We start from the raw sequence: 25,703 nt of genomic DNA, 5'->3' as shown, positions 1-25,703 counted from the left end.
TTACAACAAGAAGTTTGAAAATTGATATATCTATATCCAGTGGATATATCTATTAAAAATTTTAAAATATTTTGACAATTTACAATTTCTGTAAATGAGGCGATGACTATTCTTCCCCAAGTGCTCTGTGCAGGCTGTGCTGTGCAATAATTGAACTGCTAACCCCTTCTTTACAGCAAATCTACGTCTACCTCTCAATATTCCTGAAATTCAAACATTTTCCGAGGACAGCCTTTTTTGCTGCTGTTTTAAAAGACAGTGCCTAACCTCAGTCATCGATCTTGTAGATCAGAAAGAAAAGTAGGGGGAATCCTTTAGTCCAGAATCATTTCAGTTCATTTTTGATGCTAAAATAACAAAGATGTATGCACCATATTCATGAATAGCTCACAGTATTGTTTATCACCATTTTCTTCTATATTTTCCCCGTGGAATTACTGTTAATAATTTGAGGCTTTTAGTAATAAAGCTTACTTTCTGATCATAGTTTTCCTTATGCTAAAATATATGACATTTTAAATGCTTAATATATTCTTTTCAAGCAGCCCTTTTGTATTTTGGAAAGTAAATATGTTTCTGGGTTAATGGTGCCTGTTGTAGAAAGAAGATCTTTAAATTACAAAGTGACAGTCAGTTTCAAACCTCTTGGAAATAAGTCCTATCAAATAGCATCCATGAGTACATTCTGAGACAGCAGGTCCTAAAATGGGCTGCACAAAACCCGGAATTGTGGAATTCAGATTCACATTGTATGCGACACTGAAAACATACTCTTATTAAACCTCTGAATTGGTTCTTCCTACTCTACTCATTAGTTTTTCTAGCCTGTGCTGAGCCAGGAGTCCCACACCTTTTTTAGACAATGCCTTAAATATTTCCCATGAAGAAAGTCCAGTGTAGGCCTGATAATTCTTAGAAATACCTGACTCTGCATTACAGTGCGGTGCTCGAAGACTGGCTGGATGTTACACTTCCTCATGCCTGCAGAGGGAGAATGAGTATTTAGATCCATTTAATTCTTTCATATTTGTACATATTCAAACCCAGAAGGAGAAGCAAAACAAAATGCACCAGAAATGTAAAATTAATTATTTTAATTAAAATATTTTACAATCCTTATAGATTATCTTAGTGTTATGATCATTACTACTAACTTCTACAAATGAAATTCTATCTCTTAAAGCATTGGTGTTAATTCAAAAACCACTTTCTAAGATTAGATTATATACCTGCACACCAGAAAGAGATAATGAAAATGTTTAAATAACGCTTAAAGAAAAAAACAAATATATGGACATTGCTTGCTTAAGGCAATATAGGAAATTAGCGAAGCAGAAATACTAGAACTATATTTCATGTGACAAAGTCTGTGAAAACACAAAGAAACCTACCCCCCTTTTGAATATAAATATAAATCCTGAAAGCTGGGTAGGTTATGCAGAATGGAAAAAAGTCCTTGAGACTTAGATAATAGTTGTACATGTAAATCTTCTGGCTGTGTGGCACCAGTCTTGACTGATAGCCATTTAGCTCTATGAACAAAAACAGTGGTTAACTGACAGATGGTCGTGTTGCAAACTTTCATTTATAAGTCACACATTAGTATCTCTATGATTTCCCACAGAAAGCATTAGCTGGCTACCAGCAAATATATATATATGTATGTATAAAAATATAATAATATATATAATCAAATATATATTTTATACATGTTATATATTATATATAATATAATAATATATATATATATATATAACAAAGAAGAAGTAGTCTTCACTTGTCAAAAAGAATTTGGATAATATAGTGTTTCCAATGCACATTAGCTTAAAAATAATCATTTATTACATAGTATTCATAATTTTTCTTATCTAAAACAACCAATCTTAATACTCTTCTGTCTCTTTCATTTTCTAAAGCTACGCAAACTTTAAAAAACTGCCTCAGAACACTCAGAAGACCAGAAATAAGAATAGGACTCCACCAGTAACCAGCTTTATTATTCTATTTTTTCTCTTATTACAGATTTTAATAAATTTTCAGTATATGCATATCTTAATATTGTATGACAGTCATGTGTTTAAACTTTTAAAATTATTTTTGACAGTTTGGGAGGTTTTACCAGTATACCTGAACGGACCATCTTCCAGAGTCGATTAAATCATACAATATTGCCTGAGAAATGCATCTCATGAGCTGCTTATGCCCAGGTACCTCCTTGCTTGTTTCTGGAATGAATCTCAAATTAAACCAGAACATTATCATAACATCTCTGTTTCTATGTGTCTTTCGTCCTCATGCCTGTAATGCCCAACCTCCGCATCTCTTCCTTTTCAAATCTCACTCTTATGACTCCCCCAAAACCTCCCTCCTCCAAGAAGCCCTCTACCCCTCCTGCTTCAGAAAGCAGAATTTCCCTCTTCTGAGCCACTATGTCACTTTGTACTTCCACTGTCACCCACTTTCACTCACTTTTTATAATCTTCACTATATCATAATTGATTTTGTGTTTATTTAAACATTACTACTACTCAAATTATCTCTTGATAAAAAAAAACTCACTTACACTACCTTTCACTTGGTGGGCAGGAATAAGACCTAAATTAATAATCTGCTTACAATACAATCTGTGTCTATTACTTATAATGGAAAAAAATTATAAATAACGTAAGCCAAATAGTTTTCAAATTGAGGCATATTAATAATATTCTGAGACTATAAAAGCTATTCCATAATTATATTTCCTATGATTGAGGCATTCATGTTCTATTGCTGCCATAACAAATTGCCACAGAGTTGGCACCTTAAACAGTGCAAACTTATTATTTTACAGTTCTATAGATCAGAAGTTGAACATGGGTCTCGCTGGACTAAAACCAAGGTACTGACACACCCCCGTTCCATTCTGGAGGCTCTGGGGAGAATCATGGTAAGCTCCAGCTTTTCAAGGCTGGCCATATTCCTAAACTTGTGGCCCCTTACTTTAAAGTCATCAATGGAGCATCTTTATGACTATTCTTCTATAGTCACATGTCCCTCAATTACAGCCAGGGACATTCCTTTCCTTTTAACGACCCATGTAATTAAACTGTGCCCAACTAGATAATACAGGATAATTACCCGATCCCAAGATCCCTCCCCTTCAACCCATCTGCTATGTAAGACAAAACAGTCACAGGTCCCTGGGATTAGGGAATAGCTATCTTTAGAAGGCTCTTATTTTACTTTAGAAGGCTCTTATTTTACCTCCTATCATTAGATTTACTCACAGTATATCAATTGATGAAAAATCAACTAACAATAGAGAACTCGTTAAAAAAAATGACAAAATATTTTTAGGGGCTGGCCTGGTGGTGCAGCGGTTGAGTTTGCACATTCCACTTCTGTGGCCCAGGGTTCGCCGGTTCACATCCCGGGTGCAGACATGGCAGCACTTCTCAAGCCATGCTTTGGCAGGTGTCCCACATATAGGGTAGAGGAAGATGGGCATGGATGTTAGCTCAGGGCCAGTCTTCCTCAGCAAAACGAGGAGGATTGGCAGTGGGTGTTAGCTCAGGGCTAATCTTCCTCAACAAAGAAAATTTTAAAAAAAAGCTCTTTTCCTCTTTATAGTCATATTTTAACATTTTATGTAATACTTTATTTAACTAGGAACTATAGACATAAGTATAACTGGCACAAACAGGTTTGGAAATAAACGTAATTTGATACTTGGTGGAAGCAGAAGTGTCAAGATATTAGATGCTAAAGTGCAACCTAATAATACCAAATATCCAGTGAGCTGTCAGTTTGTTTTCTAGAAAGAATGGAGAGCGTCAGCTAAGGAAATGAGGAGGAGAAGGGCAGGAGGGATTAGAGAACTTCTAATACCTACCGAAATGTTTGAGTGACGTGAAGACAACAGGCAGCACAGGGGGCTTTAAAACAAGGATAGCTCGTCATCATCTGACACCTGCAAGGTCAAACAGGTTGCAGTTCAGAAAAGTGTTCAACAGAAGGATTAAATCAATTGCCAAACTTAACTTTGGCACCGTAGGGATATAGCCAACATTTGAATACAAAAATGTAGAGCCCTAAGTTCCAAATTCTTCCCTATCAAGGTTCTTTATGTAAAATAAAAGCTCTGTCTTAACTTGAAATAGTTTTAAAGAAAGATTTTTATGATTTGAAGACTTTATTTGGATCAAGTGTAAACACAGTTTAATGAAACTGTAAAGATAGCACAATGTTCTCTAGGCAATAAATTAGGATATTTGAAATAGATAATAACTTCTACTCTCTTCATTTCCATTAAATTATCTTCATGCAGAAGTAATTTCATACTTCACATTTATAAAAATGCAATGCAATGATTTTTTTAGTTGGTACTTTTTTATTAAATTGCCATGCCATCGTCATTTGATCAAGTTTTAACTGCAGACTAAAATGAATTGATAGCAGTTAGCAAGGAGAAAATCAATGAAGTAGAAAAAAATAGGAAGAATTTTAATCATGGGCAAACACACTTTCATTAAAGAAAGTCATTATGTTATAAGGAATCCTTTTCATTTTCCTTTGTAAGCTTTTCAAAGAACATTGAAGGTCATATAAAATTGTAGACTATATTGTTACATCTTTTTTTTAATAAAAATTCATTTCAAATCCACTTCAAAAAACACTTCTAATACCGCTCACATTTGTCCTGTAATCTCCCACTTTTCTCCTTTCCCATGTTCTAATGCTCTTCCTTCCTCTGCCAACTACTGTGGACCAGCGCGGTAGCACTGATACAATTCAGAAGAAATTAGGCTGCTATTTCCTGTAGGAAGCTGTTTTGAATCTACTGTAACCAGAGTCTAATTTCTTTGTATTTTCATGGATATAATTGACAAACAATATACTGCATGTTTTTAGTGTACATTTTGATAAGTTTTGATGTAGTTATACACCCGTGAAGCCATCACCACAATCAAGATAATCAAATTTTCTTGTTCCATTTTTAATCTATCCCTCCTGCCCTCCTTCTCTCACTACCTCCACAAACAATGACTGGCTTGCTTTCTGTCCTATTTAGTTTTAACGTTCTAGAATTTATATAGATAGAATAATATAGTGTATACTCTGATTTCGAGAATCATCCATGTCCCATGTCATAGCATGTATCAAGAGTCCATTCCTTTTTTTTGTCGAGTAATATCTCATGGTATGGATCTGTCAGAATTTGTTTATTCATTCACTTACTGATGAACATGTAAAGTTTTTCTACTTTTTGTTAAAAAAAATCTATTATGAAAATTCACATGAGTCTTTTGCGTAGACACAAACTTTCAGTTTTCTTGGTTAAATACCTAGGAATGAATGGTTTTGTCATATGATAGGCAAATGTTTATGTTTTAAAGAAAATGCCCCACTTTTCCAAATTGGTTATACCACTTCATATTCTCATTAGCAGTGTGTAATAATTCTGATTGTACTGTATCCTCACCAACAGTTGGCATGAGGAGTTTTTCTAAATTTAAACATTCGGGTAAGTGTAGTATTATTTCATTGTGGTTTATGATTGCATTTCTCTCATGACTAATGATGGTGAGCATTTTTTCTCATATTTGCCATCTGAACATTATTTTGCTGAAGTGTCAGTTTAAAAGTTTTATCCATTTTTAATTGTTTTTTTCCTCATTGTGAAATACCTGTTCTCTTCATATAGGAATATACCACTATGAGATAAGGCAAAAATATTGCTATATCTAAGTATGTAATACATAGGGCATTTTAATGGTCTCTGGTATAATTCAGTTGTCTTCATATCTCATAGGAGTTGGCTCTCATAGAACAGAGTCACCAATGGATGGACAAAAAAAGGCTTTACTTAAAATATCTTAGTAAGAAAGAATTCTCAAAATTTAATGTTAACCTATTTCCTACATACCTAAATACTACCTGAGGTTTTTTCTCACATTTATTACTTCTTGAGATTAACTAGTGTAATATTGAATTAAAAAGTATGTATCAAATGCTTTCTGAAAAATTGGAGTTAACACTACAAATACCTCTAACTAAAAAAAGCAATGGTCCAAGAACAAAGGATAATAGAATAAGTAAAAAGAATAGGTTTAAATTCAGATTAGATTTAACATAATTCAAAGAAGAAAATGTAAAAGAATTTTAAGGAAGAGTTTCCATGCAACATTTAGGTCTATTCTTTCCTTTGTTCTTATATTTTACTGATACTCCAATTATAATATTGAATGTCTGTCTTCTATTTCATACTCCTTTGTTTACACCGAGAGAGTAGAAAGACAAGGTTTGTTTTTTGTTGTTGTTTAGGCCAGGGATTTTCAGATGGTTGTTGATTCAGTCAGAATGCTTACAAAAAGGATCAGTACATTAGAATGATCCTCTGGAATCTGCCAATTCCATCAGGGCTTGTCTGAGAGTAAATAAGACAAGCAGAAGAAAGGGAGAGAGAGGCAGAAGAGAGAGAGAGACGGGGAGATGGAGAGAGACAGGGAAATAAAGGGAGGGGAGGGAGTAGAGGGGGAGAGACTGAGGGAGAGAGAGACAGCCAGACAAAAGGAGAGAGAGAAAGATGGTGCCAGAAAGAGAGGGAGACAAATAAGTAAGAGAGAGGAAACCGGGAAAGAGGGCAAAGGAGAGAGAGAGAGATGAAGAAGTGGAGAGAGACAGAAGGAGAGCGAGAGGGAGGTGGGGAGGAAGAGAGAGGGTAGAGAGAAAAAGAGAGAGAGCAGCAGAATTGGAGAGAGTGAGAGGGAGAGACAGAGTGTTTAAATCTCAGAGTGGGGAGTATAGTGAGCTACACTACAAGATAAAATTTTAATAGCTTAAAGGGTGAGGCGTAATAGGAATAATACATTTCCAAAGTGCATTAAATAAATCTTAGTAATAATGAAGGTAAAATTAACATCCATCAACATGGATATATGAATAAAGAGCAGTGTGAACTGCCAGGAAATAGGATGTGAAAAAGCGGAGTTTCTTATATACTGCTGGTGTAAGTGTAAATTGTACAATTTGCAAGCAATTTGCTATTATCTTACAAAGGTGAATATTTCACTATCCTATGTCTCAAACATCCCACTCCTCGAAAGAAACCCCAATAAATCTCTTGTATGTCAACAGTAGAGTATTCATAAGAATGTGCATTGCAGCCTTGTGCATAATGGCACTAAAGAAATAAAGGAACTAACTCCTACTGATAAGAAACTGAATAAACAAGATGTGATGTGTTTATAAGACATCAGTGAACTCAATGCACTAGAACACTACAGAGAAGTATGGTTTAGATTTAATAGCATAATGTTGATTGTAAGAATGATGCCCTTTGTAAGTTTCAAAACAACAACAAAAAAGCCCAACTATATACTATGTAGCTATACTGATATCCATGATAAAAGTTTACAAAATAAGGGGATTATTAACCAAAACTAGGATCATGTTCAATCTGAGGGGGACACAAGGGGATGAGATTCAGAGGCAGATGAGCTAAACGTATGGTATTGGCAGGATTCTAGATTTTGGGATTAAATGGTAATTATGTTATCAAATACTTGGATATAATCATTAAATAAACACATAAATAACAATAAAATAGAAGAGATCTCGTCAAGATGGCAGCTTAAGCAGACTCTGAACTCATCTCCTCCCCCGAACACAACTAGGTTACAACTATTTTCAGGAAAATTACCCTGGAGAGAAAACTGAACACTGGATAAAAAGAGCCCCAACAACAAGGGACAGTCCTGACTAAGGCTGAAGAGGCAGAAATTCCTGCTGGAGAGGAAAAAAAGCCACCTTCGGGAGCAGCAGAGCTTCTCAGCTGGCCAGGTGGGAGTCACCCCAAGATCAGCCCTGAGCTAACATCCACCGCCAATCCTCCTCTTCCCTCCAGAGGAAGACTGGCCCTGAGCCAACATCCGTGCCCATCTTCCTCTACTTTATATGTGGGATGCCTGCCACAGCATGGCTTGCCAAGCGGTGCCATATCTGCACCCGGGATCCAGCTGGTGAACCCGCGGCCGCCAAAGCCAAACATGGGCACTTATCTGCTGAGCCACCAGGCCAGCCCCTCTGCTATTCAGTTTTTGATTTGAAACTGTTTCTGCCTTTAGGTGCACATCTTTAGTCATACAGCAACTGAAGTCCCTTTCACGGTGCTGTTCTTCTTACCTTTGCTTACAGGCATGTGTTGCCCAGGAGATGGGTATTAACATTAAAATGAAGTAAGAGGAAAAATTATGCTGTGGGGTTTAGCTTCACCGCAATGTTAGAATTGCTTTGAGACAATATTTATAATCAGAGAAAAACGGTATTTTACTTTTATAAAAAAATCCAAAATATATAATGTCTAAAAATTATAGAAAATTTTATTGACAAAGATATTAAACGCTGGAGGAAGTTTGATTAGTAAATATCAGCATTTTCAAGTTGCAATTAAGAGACAAATTATACATTGGCTATATTTACCCTACAACTAGAAAAAAATCTCAAGTGAATAATTTTGACATTTTATTTTCCTCCGGGAAGATTAAAAACAGATTTGAAATAAAATACTTAATTTTAATGTTTCTTGCAGTCTAACAAAGAGTTGGAGTATTTATGTAGTTTGAAAAAATTTTATTTTTTGAAGAATATGCCTCTGACAATATATATGAAGAATGTTTTTAAGAAAATGTGGACTATTTCAGATATTTTAGATTCATTTTATCTTTAATGATCATGCGTGTACATTTAAGCTAATACGTTTTGGTTGCATGTGGCAGAAAACCCCTAGATCATATAATTGAGAGGCTGAGCCAGCATATTTAACTGAGAAAGCCTGCATTTTGAAGAGATGGTTCAGACAGTCGAGGCTTCGGCTCCTTTTTCTGCAGTCTCAGCTTGGCCCCCAACCTTCCTGTACAGTCTCAGTCTTAGTCTGGTGGTAAAAAGGTTGCAGCGTTTCACATAAATATGTGACATGATCCACAGAAAAAGCTATTATCTCTTGCAGTGTTCAGCAACAATCTCTCAGAAAAAAATGAAGCCTCTGAGATCTTCCTAGAATACTTCTAGCGTCTCGGTGGCCTGAACTGGGCACATAATTCTCTTGAAATAGTCCCTCGTCCAGGGTGATGCCATACTCCAATTCTCCTAATTCTGGATTCCTTTAATGAATCACTAGCAAAGAATAGGCTTATCCTTAAGAATCAGGTTTCTCTATAGATATGGGAGCGAAACCTGCAATTTAGAAGGACATGGGCTATGTGGCCAGAGAGTACATCACAGAATAAAAACTGGGAAACCATTATCAAAGTGAGAAACGGATAGTTTGGAGGCAACCAAAATGTCTATTATAATTTCAAAAATTTAAATTGTTGATCAAAGATATCAGAATATCTTTTGAAAGATAGCTTTTGACTTTGAGTTATCCCTAGAGATTTAGTGATGGGTTACATACCTTGATGGATATTAATTTAGTAAACACTATATGCATAACCATTTAATAAACAGAAAATATGTAGAATATTTTAAGCCTGGAAAGAGTCACAGGTAGTATGTTGGAGGCAGTATAGTTCCACATTAGGAAAAATATTGGATTTGAATCTTGAGGCTAGTAAACCTGAATTCTTGTCCAAGATCTGAAATTAACTAGCTTTTTCTCCTCCACTTCCTCCTCTTTAAATTGATGTGTCTGAATTCTATTCTGTAAATAAGGGTGCTAGACTCCAGCTTCAAAGTGATGCAATAAAGTCTCAATCTTTTGAACATTTTGAAGCCAACTGTAAACGAGGAGAATGAGAAAATAAAATTCCATAGCTAATAAAACCAATAACATGTAAAATATAAACTACAATATATGTGAAGAAAGGCTGCTAAGAGCATTGCAATTTGGCTCAGTTAAGGAAAGGGAGTAAATGCTAATTATTATTGATCTTGGGCAAGTTAGCAGAGACATGAATTTTACAGAATAGTTTACATATTTACTCAGGAATAAAACCAAAGCTTCCTTGTTTGGGAAAATATAAGCAGAATGTTTGGGCTGGCTACAGAAGCTTCCCTGAAACTATTTGCCACTGCAAAATGACAGTGAATATGGTGCTAAAAGAAGATAAATGTAGATACACATGGAGAAATGGCAGTGGATATGCTGCTCAATGAAGACGTATGTACACTCATTTTCTTTGCAAGTGACACATTTCAGTGTGACTGAGCAAGGACAAAGCATAGAAAAATCAGCATCACAGCAACTATACTCGATCAGTTAAAGATAAATAAAGGCATATTATGAAGACACATTCTCAGGGAGATTTAATGCCAACAGGAAAGAGATCTACACCTAAAGGCGGAATGGTGATGAGAGATTAAGTACAAAGTATTAAGAAAGTATTTGAAGTCATGTTTTAATAAAACTGAAAATTAGTAAAATATAAATTAACAATCTTACTATATGAAAGCAGTAAGGTGTTCATGAATAAGTTTATATTAAATCAAAATAGCAATGCTATAATAGTTTAAAATAGTGATAATGAGAAATCAACATTAATATGTGAGGCAAATAAAGAATATTAAATATTTCCAGTATTTAAAATAAAAAAAAAGAAACATGCATCTAACTCATGGAAATTAGAAAAAGAAAAAATCTTTGGAAAACTATAAGAAGGATCTGATAGAAGTAGTAAACAAAACTGAATTATAAAAAGAGTACCACTGAGAATTACAATATCAAGCAGTTTAAACATCCCGTAGTTTATACATGTACAAAGTGAAAAAAGGGATACAATCGCAAATCTGAGAAGACTAAACAAACTATGGAAAATGTAAAATTATATGTCAAATATTTGAAAATACAAAAGACGTGAATAATTCTCTAAGATAAAACACATATCTTAATATATATCAACACCAAAAAAAGTAAATTTTTGACTAAGAAATACCTACCCAAATAGTTCCTAAATTATCCTCATCACGAGACTCTTCTGGCGTGCTTGTTACAAACCTTCCCCTGCAGATTCTGCCCTGGTGAGGAAGGGGGAGCCTGGGAGTCAGAATTTTCCACGCGCACTCTGCTGAACATTCTAATCAAGAATGTTTGTGAATCTTGCCCAAACAAAGCTGCCAGGTCTAGAGTTCTTTACAGATGAATTATAAAGTTTCCACAACTGTTTCTTTCATAAGCTGCATGAGCTTTTTCAGAGGCTGCAAAAAGGAAGAAACCTTTTACTTTTTGTGAAACTATATAATTCTGTCATTAAAATACGTCAGCCATGCAAAGGAAATGGAAAGCAAACTAGAAAAGACAAGAGTTTACTGACTTTTATTAGTAGCTTATGCCTGAGTGGAAAATCTTTTGACACTGTTAAGTTCAGAAATATTAGAATATTTGCTTCATATAAGACGGACCCCAAAAGTGAAAACCAAAGAAAGGGGAGGAAGAGATTAACGAAACCAAACAATAATATCTGGAAACTGTTTTTTCAACAAGATAGGCTCTTACTGCAGTAGCTGGGGTTTGCATTTCCTAAGAAAATTTGGGGAAAGGATTACCTATCACATTGGCGTGTAATTCCTATTGGCTTCAACAAGCTGCCTTAATATCAGTAAAGCAAGGTATTAAAGCAAAGGCAGATGAAGCCAGTTTTCATATTATTTTTGAAATAAGTGTAAAGCATTAAAGGTTCATATCTGGAGCATAGATGCGTCAGTCTATCTACAAATTTTCAAAGTAAGAGAGAAAATGTACTTACATTGGTATTCACAGTACAGAGAAACAGTTGCAATAGGAATAATATTAAAAGTTGATTTAGCATCTATTTTCAAGAGATATAAATCCTTTATGACTTTAGAGACATTGTTTTTGATTTTTAAAAAATAGACCAATATTTATGGCTAATAGACCATTATTGTGCCTCTACGGCCCTCGAGAGAAAAACCTTTTTTTTCTGCATTGGTTGTAGAAACAAAGATACAAAAGCAACTGGCTTGACTCACCCAGCTGGTTATTGTGACAGTCTTCTCCAGCTTTTAAAAAATTTAGCTGATTTCTCTCTGACATCAGGACACATTTTCACCTCAACTTCCTTCCCTGAGAGGAACATGTTGGCCTCAATCTTCATTTGCCAGCTTCTATCCATCAAATCCTAATCATCCTCTTAGATTCAGATATTGCTACATGTAGAGGAATACATGCGATATTGATTAAGCGTATGTATACTATGCATGGATGTAATGTGTTAGTGCTCTTAGGTCAACAAACCACAACTTGGTTAAAAGGAACACATTGAGAATTCAGCGAAGGAGGGCGGTTTCCACACACTACATCCATGTGCCATGCAACAAGGATGAGGTTTTATGTTACATGCTCTCAAAACTACCTTATATAGAACATTTATTTGTAGCACATGCACACACAGATTTAGATCTTTAAAAATAAGAGATGCAACAGAATATTAAAAATGACTTGGAAATTTATAATTTCCCTAGATTAGGAAGCATATTATCTGTATTCATATTTTCATAGACTGGTTTGCTAACAATGACTTTGTGACCATCAACAGAAATATTTGGGAAGAGGCAAAGTTTATGGGAATACATCTGTTATCTTGCTGTATGTCAGATATTTGTCCATATATTTATACTACAGCAAACACATCTTTATCATTTGTTACTTTTTAAAATTATTTCTATTGTCATATTGGGATTCTCTGGGTTGGCTGGAGAAAATTGCTGCAAAGAGAATGTCATTTATGAACTTCCAGTTATATAGATCATTCTCTAAAAAGGATTACTTTAATCACATTACAACTATGTTTTATTTATTCAAAGCTGTTAAAGCATATGTTTTTCATAATAAATACCTTAACTAATGTGAATATTCCTTTATTGCAAAAAGGTGTAAATAAACTAGTCATATAAAAAAGTACTTAAGCATCATTTTATACAAAATAGCATATATAACTATGTTATTATTTTATGTATTTATGTGATTATAATTCATTTTGTAGCCACACATAAAATCTATCTCTACGTAGGAATATAAACTGAAAAAATTTTTGGCTTTTGTGATTATAAGAGTAACATTTTCAAATTCTTGTGTTATAAGCCTTCCTTGGGATATGTTCTTTGTGTAATTTGAGGAATTCAGTTTAGTTAATGAAAATGCTGTCATTAACCTTAAAGAGATATCACATAAACACATTTACAACAGAAAAACAGCATCCTGTCAGTGTTGTGATGAGAATAGCATGTCATAGTTTTATACATTATAAAATAATGTGAAGCAGAGCTTATTAACATTTCGTCCCAATTGTTTAGTTTGACAAGCTTGTCACAATTGCCCTGGCACATGCTCACCTGCTGTTCATGACAAGTCTCTGACACTAACTCATAATTGCTTGGGAAAAATTAGCAGTTGGCCTTTAGCTACCAACCTCAACTGGATTTATAAAGTTAATGTTCTAAGGGCTATCTTTTTTCTAGTTTTAGATAAGCAAGACATGATAAAAAATTAGATTATAAATAGAATGCATAAATGCATGCCTACGTTGGAACCAAAGTCATAATGGAAACGTGTCAAGCATACTTCCAGGTTTATACAATTAATAGAGTATGGTAGTTTGTTTATGAACTGGCCATGACAGATAATTCGACATGGTTAGCTTTACAAGCTGCCATTTGCAAGTTACAATTCAATTGCCACTTCAAAGCTTCATCCTTCACTGTGAAATTTTCTCCTGAATCATATATACCTATATCGCTGATTTTTCCTTCTAGTTGTTCTTATTCTAAGTGAAATATTTCCTTCTTTTAAAGATGAAATTCACATTTTTTATCTTCTGCCTCAGTATAGGCAAACATGAATCATGACAATTAATTAAGATCAAAATGAATATTTCATATTCAATGAGATTGAAAATTAACATAATATGAGACAAGACAGAGATAGAGGCCTAAGAAATTTTGTGGGATCAAAAGAATACTAGGTTAAGAATTTCTACCCAGAAATAAGTGAAATTTAGAAAACAATTTAATTTTAAGCTTCCTATCTCAATGACAATCTGGAAAAACGAATTGGATCTGCATAATTCTCACTCTCTGAAGTACTATAATTATTCTATGCAATTAAAAATTTTTACAAGTTAGTCTACATGTTAAACAACTAAAATTTAATATAGTAGTAGACAGTAAGTGCTTTATTTCTTTATGAGAAATTTAATGATATTTGCCTCAAAGTTTCGTTACCATACGCTTGCTTTGAGATCACATTTGTATATGGAAGTTCAATTAGTTTCCATTTGGTCTCCTGTATCATCTAAACATAAGGCCAAAGTATTTTTTTCTTTACAATGCTGGCGCCTTTTATTTATTCTTCTTTCTTGTTGGACTAGCTGAGATCTTCTCCAAGACAATGTTGAAAAGAAGTGATCAGTTAGAGGGCCCCTTTGTCTTTCTGACAAAGAAAACTTTATTTTATCTTTTATCCATTATTACATTATATTATATTGGTTGATTGACTTTTATATAAATAAGACAACCTCTATTCCTTACCTAAACCCAAACTGGCCGTGATGTGTTATCCTTTTATTCTATTTCTTCTAGAATTGGTTTAAGTATGTATTTTCTCTAAGAAGTTATTCATTTTAACTAAAATTTTAAATATATCAGCATATTATCCATAAGATTTTTAATCACCTGTTTAAATTCACCAGCGTCTATGACTATGTTCTTTCTTGTTCCTAAAATTGTCTATTTTTAATATTTTATTAATTCGTATTGCCAGATGCTTACTATTTTATTAACGAAAAAAAGATGAATTTTAAAAACTTTAGTTTATGCTTGTTTTCTGATTCATTATTTTTATCTTTTCCTTCCTTCCATTTTCTATGAATTCATTTTAACTTTTTAAATTGACTGTTCAGATCATTATCTATTGACCATTCTTCAAATGTTACCCTCTAGTTTCTAATCACTTTAGCTACAATGTATAATTTTTGATGTGAAATATTCTCATCAAGCATTGTAAATTATGCTTTCCTGTTTTTTTAGCTGGAGGATTTCTTTTATTTATTTCCACATAATACTTTTGTTTAGAGAGGATGTTATGTATACCAATACTTCCTACTTTGATTGGAGCCTGCTGCTTGACTAGCACATGGCCAGATTTCATAATGTGACATTTTATCTAGAAAAGAATGGGCATTTTTCCATTTTTGAATGAAAGAGTGTATGTATACCAAGCTTGAAATGTCTACCCTTTTTTTTGGTTGCCATGGAAATGTGCATTTCTGTTTTCCTACTCTGAGGAGGGCAGCTGACTGACAACCCCTCTGCCACCCTTTATGCTCCACCTCTGCATTTGGGCCACAGTTGCCCTTCGCCTGGGACACTTCCAGGCATGGCCTGCACATGGTGGCATCCTAGTGCAGACTGATTCTTTGACTATGCGGACCTCCTCTACTGCACAACTTTGGCTTGAGAACTGTGTTAGTTTCCCAGGGCTGTAACAATTGCCAGAAACCTTGTGGCTTGAAACAACTAAACTTCCTTCTCAATCAGTTCTAGATGCCAGCAGTGCGAAATCAGTGACACCGGACTGAAACCAAGGAGTCAGCAGAGATTCCTCAGGAGGCTCCAGGGAAAAATCGGTTCCCTTCTAGCTTCCATGACTGCTGGCAACCTTGAAACTAGTGCATCACTGCACACTGCACATGCGTCACTCCAGTCTCAGTCCCAGTGGTCACATCGCCTTCTCCTCTTCTGTGTGCGTCCTCTTTTTTGTCTGCGTGAAACCTCCCTCTGTCTCTTCCGAGGACACATCTGATTGCATTTTTCAAGATATTCTTCTCATCTCAAGATCCTCACTGCAATCACATCTTTTACCATATACAGTAATATTCACAGATTCTTGGGATTAGGGCCTGATAATTTGGGGGGACATTTTTCAGGACACCATAAGGCCCCCTGTTAGCTTGGCCAAAATTTTCTATACAAAGTTACACTTCAAAATAAGACACTTCTGATCCAGTCATTCTTCATTTCTTTACTAATTTCGCAGTTGGCAGATACGCATTCCCATCTGAAGATGCTTTCTGCCCATTCTTGCTTCCTGTCCTTTACCTTTCACTGTCATATCCCTCTGTGAATCTTTTGCCTATCTAAACCTTCTTGGTGTTTACCACTGGCCAATCACAGAACTGGAACAATGAACATATTAACAGAGTGGCCATAATAGCAGAGATGGAGGCTACTTATGGGCTCAAGAGCATGGAATTCTACTTAGAAGTTCAACATAGCCACTGATACTTCTGAATGTCCAACCAGTCTGTAACAAAGACCAATACTGAGAAATTGATATGGCACTACTACTTGAGTAGACAAGTAGTAACAAGTTGACTATATTGGGCATTTTCCATCACAGAAGGTCCAGCATTTTGTTCTCATAAGAATAGATACCTATACTGAATCTAGGTTTGCATTTTCAGCTCACAAAGGCTCACACACCACCACTACCCATGGGCTTATGAAATGCCTAATCCATCAGCATGGAACCTCACACAACATAGCATCTGACCAAGGATCCACCTGACTGTGAAGCAGGCACAGGACAGTGCTTTGCATAGTGCCTCGGATAATAGATCCAGTAAATATTTGCTAAATTAATGAACTGAGTTAGTTTTGTATTCATATGATGTAATGCTATGAAGTGTGTTTATCGGTATGAAAGATAAAAGGTAATCTTTATTGAGTCCAGGCTTTATAATCATTATGTCATTTAATTCTCACACTATCAAAAATGGTTTCCAAATTTAAAAATGAGGAAAATTAAGCACAAATAGATTATATCAATTCCCTAATTCACACAGTTATTAAGAGGAAGAGTATGTTCCTAACTTAGGTTTTTTGACTCCAGGGCTGGTCAGTTACCCATCACTTCTCAGAGAAAACATGATGAGCTTATACGAGGTAGAAATGCTGATCACAATTTGGTGAATGATCTAAATTTGAAGATATTCTTTGAAAATTCAGGCTGCATCATTACATTAGGAAGAAATACAAATAGAACTGACAGTGATGCTCCTAACATCAGAGAAGGCAGAATCTTTAAATAACTATGAAAAATTTTTAAATATATAAATGATTACAAAAGAAGTATATTATGAAGTTTTAGGAATTTAGTCCAAGTACCTTGGTCTTAGCACAATATTATGTACAAGCAAACTTTAACTATGTACACTCAAAAAGTTTTAGCTTCAATACAGTTTTCAAATAGCTAAAATTATTTAACACAGAAGAGAAAATTTATGTAAAATTTCCAATTTGACAATTGCACTTTTGACAAATGCTAAGGTAGAGTTAAAACTGTCAAATAATTACATTATTTTACCTAATATTCTGTCAGGTAGCATGTACTTACTATGCATTTAGTTATTGTCTAAACACACAATAGCAACGGTAATCTTTCATAAATATTTATGTTCATAATTAAAAGTTTGGTTAATATACTAAAACATTTCTGTTTTCTGAAAGACATTTCAGAACCTTTAAAATTTGTGAGTATGTATACACAAGCACACACATATATCAATGGATAAATACAGTCTAAGAAACATTGTTTTAGAAGGAATAGTGTTGCTGGTTGCAGTCTGGGCATATAGTGTAATCACGGGTACTAAAAGTCATCCATGAAATCCCAGAAAGTAGTATCTGGATTGGCCTTGCAGAGATGAAAAGGTCAAAATGCATTATAACGTAATTAAAACAGTAAGTTAAGCAAAATCTTTTCATATTATAAAGGAAAAGAAAAATCTCCACTAAACACATTTCACATAACAATCGTGTGTGACTCTTCGCTCCTTTCCTGTAGTCAGGGTCCTGACATACCAGGACACTTTGGTAAGTATTTTCACATTCAGGGTGGAATTTTTCTGCTGGCTTTTTAAAATTTTATTTCATTTATTTAATTAATTAATTATTTTGAGGAAGACTGGCCCTGAGCTAACATCCTTGCCCATCTTGCTCTACTTTATATGTGGGACGCCTGCCATAGCATGGCTTGATAAGCCGTGAGAAGGTCCATTCCCGGGATCTGAACCGGCGAACCCTGGGCTGCTGAAGCAGAGCATGAAAACTTAACTTCTGCGCCACCAGGCAGCCCCTCTGCCAGGTTTGTTAGAGCAATTTTCGGCATGGTCCTCTTCTCTCCTCCCCTCAGGGTTTCTCAGACTGCCCACGCTCCACACAAATACATTTGGCAGCAACCCAGCAGGCCGTCTCTGAGCAAGGTTGGTCAGCTGGCACCCCTGCAGGCAGTGTCTTGTCAACAGCATGCAGGCAACCTAGTGCTGCCCACACTCCAGAGAGTTCTGCTGGCATCCCGGGTACCCCGTTGCAAAACTTCTCTGTCATCCGGTGATTCCAATCCTCATTCTCCAGTGAGGTGTGAATGGTAGACTTGGTGGGGCCTCTTCTGAGTTTACTCCTTTTTTTGTTGCTCTCCATCAGCCCCAGAGGTAGTGGCTGTCCCCTGCATTTACTATTCTTTTATTCCTTAGAATTTTCTTTATCTCTTTGCGTAGTCAACCCCCTTTACTAGTTAATTAATCCTTACCTTAAGTTTTTGTTGTTTTTCATGTTTTTGCTGTGTTTTCTGCCTCCTGCATGGGGACTCATACAAAATGGAATGAAATTAGTCAAAAATGAAAATTTCTTCGCTACTTGAATTTCTAGGCAAGTGTTTGACAGTTTCATCAGTGAAATCATTTGTTGACTGTAATAGCAAAAAATAATTATTAACTGGGCTTGTAAGAAGAATCTGTGGGTTCCTCCATCTATGGGTCCTATCTTCTATCATTCCCGTGATCTGCTCAGCAGTGCTTTCTGCCATGTTATATACTAAGTGTCATCTAGTACTGTCACTGACACCAATATTTCAGATTGATTCCAGGTCTGTTTCAAGTGTGTTTTAATGTTAGCGAAAAACAAAATGGAATTCAAGATGGATGAGAGGTACACCTTTCCCTTGTTAAGTGATGATACCAGGGATCCAGGAAAGGTATGCAGTAAAAGGGAATCATCAACACTTCTGGACCAGCTTGACACTCAAGCATGGACCAGTGTGGGGACAATGAACCCAGGGATTTCTGCTATAATAGAATATATGCACTCCATGTAAACCTTGCATTCTGCAAAACCTTAAAGTACACAGAGCTTACTGGAAAAATAAAGTTGAGCCAGTCCACTGGAAACTAGTATAATAATTCTGTAACAGAAATACACACACACACACAAAACAACAACAACAAGCAAACAAACACATGCAAGCCTTGGGACTTTGAGGAAAAAACTCCATTAGTGAAGGTAGGCAGCTGTATGGCTGTAGATTTCCTAGTAGGATAATAAGATGCACCCCAAAAATGAAAATTAAAGTGAAAATACTGGTTTGTGAACCCTGAAATAATGCAGATGTAACAGGACCTCCAAGCACTAGGAGGAGGTGCAACATGACAGGAACCTAGAACTATGTAAGGCTTGAGATGTGCATCTTTATGGAAGGACATTCTGCAGGCATTCATTTTATCATTACGAAAAGTAAAGCCAGGGGGCTGGCCTGGTTGCTGAGTGGTTAGGTTTGCGTGCTCTGCTTCGACAGCCCAGGGTTTCACCAGTTTGGATCCTGGGTGCGGACCTAGCACCGCTCATCAAGTGATATGTGGTGGCGTCCCACATAGTAGAACTTGAAGGACCTACCACTAGAATATACACCTCTGTAGTGGGGGGCTTTGTGGAGAAGAAAAAGAAAAGACTGGCAACAGATGGTAGCTCAGGGCCAATCTTTAAAAAGAAAGAACGAAAGAAAGACAATAGGACTCCTCCATAGGCAGTAGCCGAGATTTCTCCTTTCTTGCTGAAGATTATAATTCTACTTATGATCTTCGGACTCTCTTTATTGCAGAAAGTACTTCACACTCCAACATGTGTCCATGTTACTGTGCGTAATTTTCCAATCACTGATAAATTAATTGGTGTTTTACAAACGTGCATTATAGCAGGAGGCGATGTATATGAAAGTCGAATACCTGAAAATTGATTTCTTTAAAATTATCTGCTCCATTACCTTTTTGAAATCCCCGTGTTACCCCTGGAGGGATGCATACCTCCGCTGGAAGTCTGATGGCTTATACTGTTGATCGTTATATCACTTCATGTACTATGATGGAAGACTAGTGGTAAAAATGTACATAAGACCCAAATGCCAAGTCTGATATATAAAACAGTGGCTCTTTTACTAACGGATAACACAAATTATGTTACCAACCATGTTTCTTTGTCTTTAATTGCCAAGAAGATTAAAGTCAAATTGAAGCTCAATTTTAATCCTTCTAAGTATGTTGTATGGATTTTATCCAATCTGTCATGGTAAATGAATGAATGAATGAATGAATGAATGAATGAAAGATTCTATGGTTTACATTTCTTTCTTGTATTTTGTTTTGTTTTGAACTAGAATTGTCAACTCCTAGAGCAGGACACCTATAAATTGGAAAAATGTAGATATAAATTTTATTTTTCCCAAATGTAATTGGGAAACAGAAAATGCTGTATACACTATTTCTAAGAGAAAACGTTTGAGATACTAGTTACTTTAAGTATATTTTAGTTACTTTCAAAATAATAAACAAGGGAGTCTCTTAAGAGTTGCTCTTAGAGCTATTACTTTATAATTTTTGACAATCTGTAGAACACACCAGAATGCCCTAATTATGTCTGGGATTAAAGAGTCCCACATTCATCATAAAAATCCAATCATTATTAAAATAATAAGACTAATAAGCTGGTGAAAATTGGTATTTACAAATGAAATGCCATCAGGCAATTGATATTTCAGGATTGCAACATATATGGATAACCAGTTCTTTAAAAAACATTTCAATCATTGGAGAAATCATAGGGTATAAAATGTGGTATAAGAGCCATGTCAATTTCTGAATGCAAATTAATACTGGTGAACAGTCGATATCTATAAACACATTGCTTTTTTTCACTAGTACAAGAACAGTTACAGTATATCAAAAATAACAACGATTTTTAAGGCATCTGTTATCCATACAATGTCTAATAAAAAGCTCTCTACTGAACAGTCTCTTGCATGTAACTAAAAGAGAACATGTCAGAGGATATACTTAGGCTGAAAGACCATAATTACAGCGCAGGAAGCACATTGATTGAAATCAAATTTCAGCTCCGGACATTTCTAGGTAACACTGGACGAGTTATATATTAGATTCGATTTCCTTACCTGCAAATGAGGATAATAATAATGTCTAGTCACGTGGTTGTTGTGAAGATTAAGTAAGTAGATCTTATGCCCGACGTACAGTAAAAAACTGAATAAATGTTAGTTGTTATTACTGCTTGTTGTCATTTTCAATGGAATCAAATTTTTACAAATTACAATAGAGGGATCATATGAGGGTGATAAGCCTTAACTTTTGTAAACATATTGAACACTAGGGTTGAATCTTAGTTTAGTGACTTGTGGTAATCCTATTATTATTTCCATTGAGGACTGCAATTTTAAACACACAGTTTTGGTTGTTTCTTTTCCTTGTTAAACACAAATGTTTGTACTATAATAATAATGTGGAAAAGAAAGAGAAAGTATAAAATATCTATATATCAATTTATTAACATTTAAATGAAAGTTCAGAAATTATGTTTCCTATACTCAAACATTTTTACTTTATATTTTACATTATATTTCTCAATATATTTACAATAATATGAAAAATTGAAATTTGCATTTTAGCATTAGAGAAGCTTAAAGGAAGACTTTCTTTGCCTAGTTCTAGAAGGAAAAGAAAACAACCAATATTGCTTTTTCTAAATAATAGTAAACATGGGCTAAAGGAAAAATAGCTTTGGAAAGAATACTTTAGAAATATCATGGCCACCACCAAGAGATGAGTGCTTAGAACACATATTTAACAAATTAAAAGAACAAAAAATAGAGTAAACAGAGAAATACGATCATATAATTTTAATAAAAATTGTTTGCTGGTGAGGAATTTTTGAAAAAGTTTCGCCAAATGGAGTGCAATATCATGATCCTTGTGTAAGTGCTTATGTGACATCTAGTTGATGTTTTGCATTAAACATGTAATTACACTAAACTATAATAAATTTTCAAAACGTTAACAAAATTTCAGTTATGTTTACCAAGCTCTAGCAATAATAAAAGAATGTGACAGGTCATTTACTTAAACTCTTTCTTTAAAAGACATTTTAGAGCCATTTCTATTTAAGCTTATTTGACCTAAATTAAATCAGTGCACAGATTGACTCATGTTAGTTATATGCACTTAAATATACGTGAAAGAGAGCATGTTCATTGACCAAATGCCCTATAAAAGGGTAAAATAATCAATTGCTATCATTTGTAAAATCCACTTAAGGGAAACATTAAATGATTAATATGAAGATTGATGCCCCAAAAGGAACTCAGGTAAGTCAGAAGTCAGTCTTGTGCCTAAAAGTTCTGGAAACCAATTCCTACATTACTTTTAATAAGATTTAACATACTTTCATGTACGTAAGATTTAATTTCCAATAAGATTAATAGACTGACTATATTCTAATTTCTTGATGAAATTGAAAAATATAAATTTTGAAATGAAATAAATCCATACGTTAGTAAATTTTAACTTATTTTAGTAGGTACAAATACAATATTTTCTACCTCTAATTTAAGCCAATTGTAAAAGTTATTTAGTCAGCAAACTAAGAATAAATTAATAAACTAAACAGGTTTGCTTGTATGCAAACTAAGAGAATGTGATTGTTTTGTGGTAAAATATATATAACATGAGGTTAACCATTTTAACCACTTTCAGTGGCATTAAGCACATTCCCATTGTTGTACTACCATCATCACCATCCCTTCTCCAGGGCCTGTTCATCTTCCCAGACTGAAACTCTGCATCTGTTAAATAGCTGCCCAATAACTTCTCCCTCACCCCAGCCTCTGGTAATCACTATTCTACTTCTGTTCTCTATGAATTTGACTATTCTAGGTAATTCATGTAAGTGGAGTCACACAATATCTGTCTTTTTGTGTCTGGCTTATTTCACCTAGGATAAAGTGTTCAGGTTCATACATATTGTAGCGTGTGTCAAAACTTCACTTTTTTTAGCCTGAATAATATTCCATTGTATGCATCTCACATTTTGCTTATCCATTCATCCATTGATGGCCATTTGAGTTGTTTCTACCTTTTGGCTGTTGTGCATATTGCTGCTATCGACATTGGTGTACAAATATCTGGTTGAGTACTTGCTTTCAATTCTGTTAGCAATATATCTAGACATGGAATTGCTTGATCATATCGAAATTAAGTGTTTAAGTTTTTGAGGAACCACTATACTGTTTTGTGTAATGTCTATGTGATTTTAAATTTCCACCAACAGTGCACAAAGCTTCCAATTTCTACCCATCCTCACCAACCCTTATATTTTCTTCCTTTCTTTTTTTAAAAATAGTAGCCATCCTAATTGGTATGAGGTGGTATCTGGTTGTGGTTTTGATATGCATTTCTATAATGATTAGTGATGTTAATCATCTTTTCATGTGCTTACTAGCCATTTGTACATCTTCTTTGGAGACATGTCTATTCAAGTCCCTTGCTCTTTTTTTTTTTTGGCCGAGGTAGATTAGCTCTAAGCTAACATCTGTGCCAGTCTTCCTCCACTTTATGTGTGAGTTGCCTCCGCAGCATGGCTTACGATTGCTGTAGGTCTGTGCCTGGGATCCAAACCCGTGAACCTGGGCCACCAAAGTAGAGTGTGCCAAACTTAACCGCTCCACCATGGGGCTGGCCCCACTTTGCTCATTTTTAATTGGGTTGTTGCTGTTGAGTTGTAGAAGTTCTTTATATGTGTTGATGTTAATCCCTTGTGATTCTGCCAGCTGTCAGCTAGCGCATGCATTCATGGAAGGGGCCGGGCCCACTTCAAGGCCCCTGTAGGCTACTTAGCCACACAAAATGGGTGCTGAGGTAGCAATATTATGGAGTAGCTTAACTAAATTCTTAACAGGATTTTGATAGAGATTGCATTAAATCTGCAGATTGCTTTGCATAGTTATTGGCATCTTAACAACATTAAGCTTTCTTTCTAATCCAGGAAAACAGGATTTCTTTCTCTTTATTTGTGTCATCTTTAATTTCTTATAGCAATATTATGTAGTTTTCAGTGTACCAGTCTTTTATCTCCTTGGTTAAGTTTATTCCTAAGCATTTTATTTTTTTTGATGCTATTGGATGCTACTTTGATGCTAAATGGAATGGTTTTCTTAGTTTCCTTTTTGGATTGTTCATTTAGTGTACAGAAATGAATTCTTGTCTGTTTTGTATACTTCAACTTTGCTGACTTCATTTATTAGTTCTAACAGTTTTTTTATTTTTATAGAATCTTTAAGATTTTCTACATATAAGATCATGTCATCTGTGAACAGAGGAAAATTTATTTCTTGCTTTCCAATTTGGCTGACTATTATTTCTTTTTCTTGCCTAATTGCTCCAACTAGGATTTCCAAGATTATCTTGCACAATGTTCCCATAAGGATGGAATCACCCATCAACACACTTCTCAGATGGTACCCCCATCATTAAGCAATGCATGACTGTATTAGTAATTCAGATTTTATTACATGAGCAAGTAAGATATTTAATTCTCTTAAGTGTATATATACATGCTGTAGATTTCATATATTCTCTCTCTATATATTTTTTTATGCTGAAGAAGATTTGCCCTGACCTAACATCTATTGCTAATCTTCCTCTACCTTGCATGTGGGTCACCACCACAGCATGGCCACTGACAGACAAGTGGTGTAGGTTTGCACCCAGAAATCAAACCCAGGCTACCAAAGTGGAGTGTGCTGAAGTTAATTGCTAGGCCACTGTGGCTGGCCCCAAATCTATATAAATTTTAAAAGCAGGGGGCTCACCCTGTGGCCGAGTGGTTAAATTCACATACTCTGCTACGGCGGCCCAGGGTTTCACTGGTTTGGATCCTGGGCACAGCCATGGCACCGCTCATCGGGCCACATTGAGGTGGCGTCCTATGTGCCACAACCAGAAGAACCCACAACTAAAATATACAACTATGTACTGGGGGGATTTGGGGAGAAAAAGATAAAGAAAAAAAAGAAAGAAAGAACAAAAGAAGATTGGCAACAGTTGTTAGCTCAGATGCCAATCTTTAAAAAAAAAAGAACAAGAAAAAAAAATTTTAAAGCACACAGCATCTACTAGTATAAAACAAAAAATGTTACATTTACTATTTTTCTTTTTAATATGTTAAATATTTTTAAATAACATTAAAAGATTTAAGTGATTACTTAGCACCTTTTATTATCTTATTAGTTTAATTCACTTTATAAGGAAAAGTATTTTGTAGAATACATATTTTATTGATTAAAACATATTTATTGACTAAAATCCATATTATTGGAAAGTCAGTGGAATATTTTTTGCCTAGTAGTAGTTGATATCACATCATTAGTCAATATTTCAAATGTTAATATAGAAAACTCCTGGTTCTATAAATCAATAATTAGACAGCCTCTTTTTCTCTAAGTACTATAGTGACTAAAACAAAGATTGTCAGATATATTGCTCAATAAAAGTAGTAAATGACAATTTCTTCAAATATAGTCTCTTCAGGACTAGCAA

The sequence above is a fragment of the Equus przewalskii genome, chromosome 2, assembly GCF_037783145.1.
Source record: "Equus przewalskii isolate Varuska chromosome 2, EquPr2, whole genome shotgun sequence".
Lineage (NCBI taxonomy): Eukaryota > Metazoa > Chordata > Mammalia > Perissodactyla > Equidae > Equus > Equus przewalskii.
The sequence above is the reverse complement of the archived record's forward strand: the minus strand, read 5'-3'. Positions refer to the sequence as shown.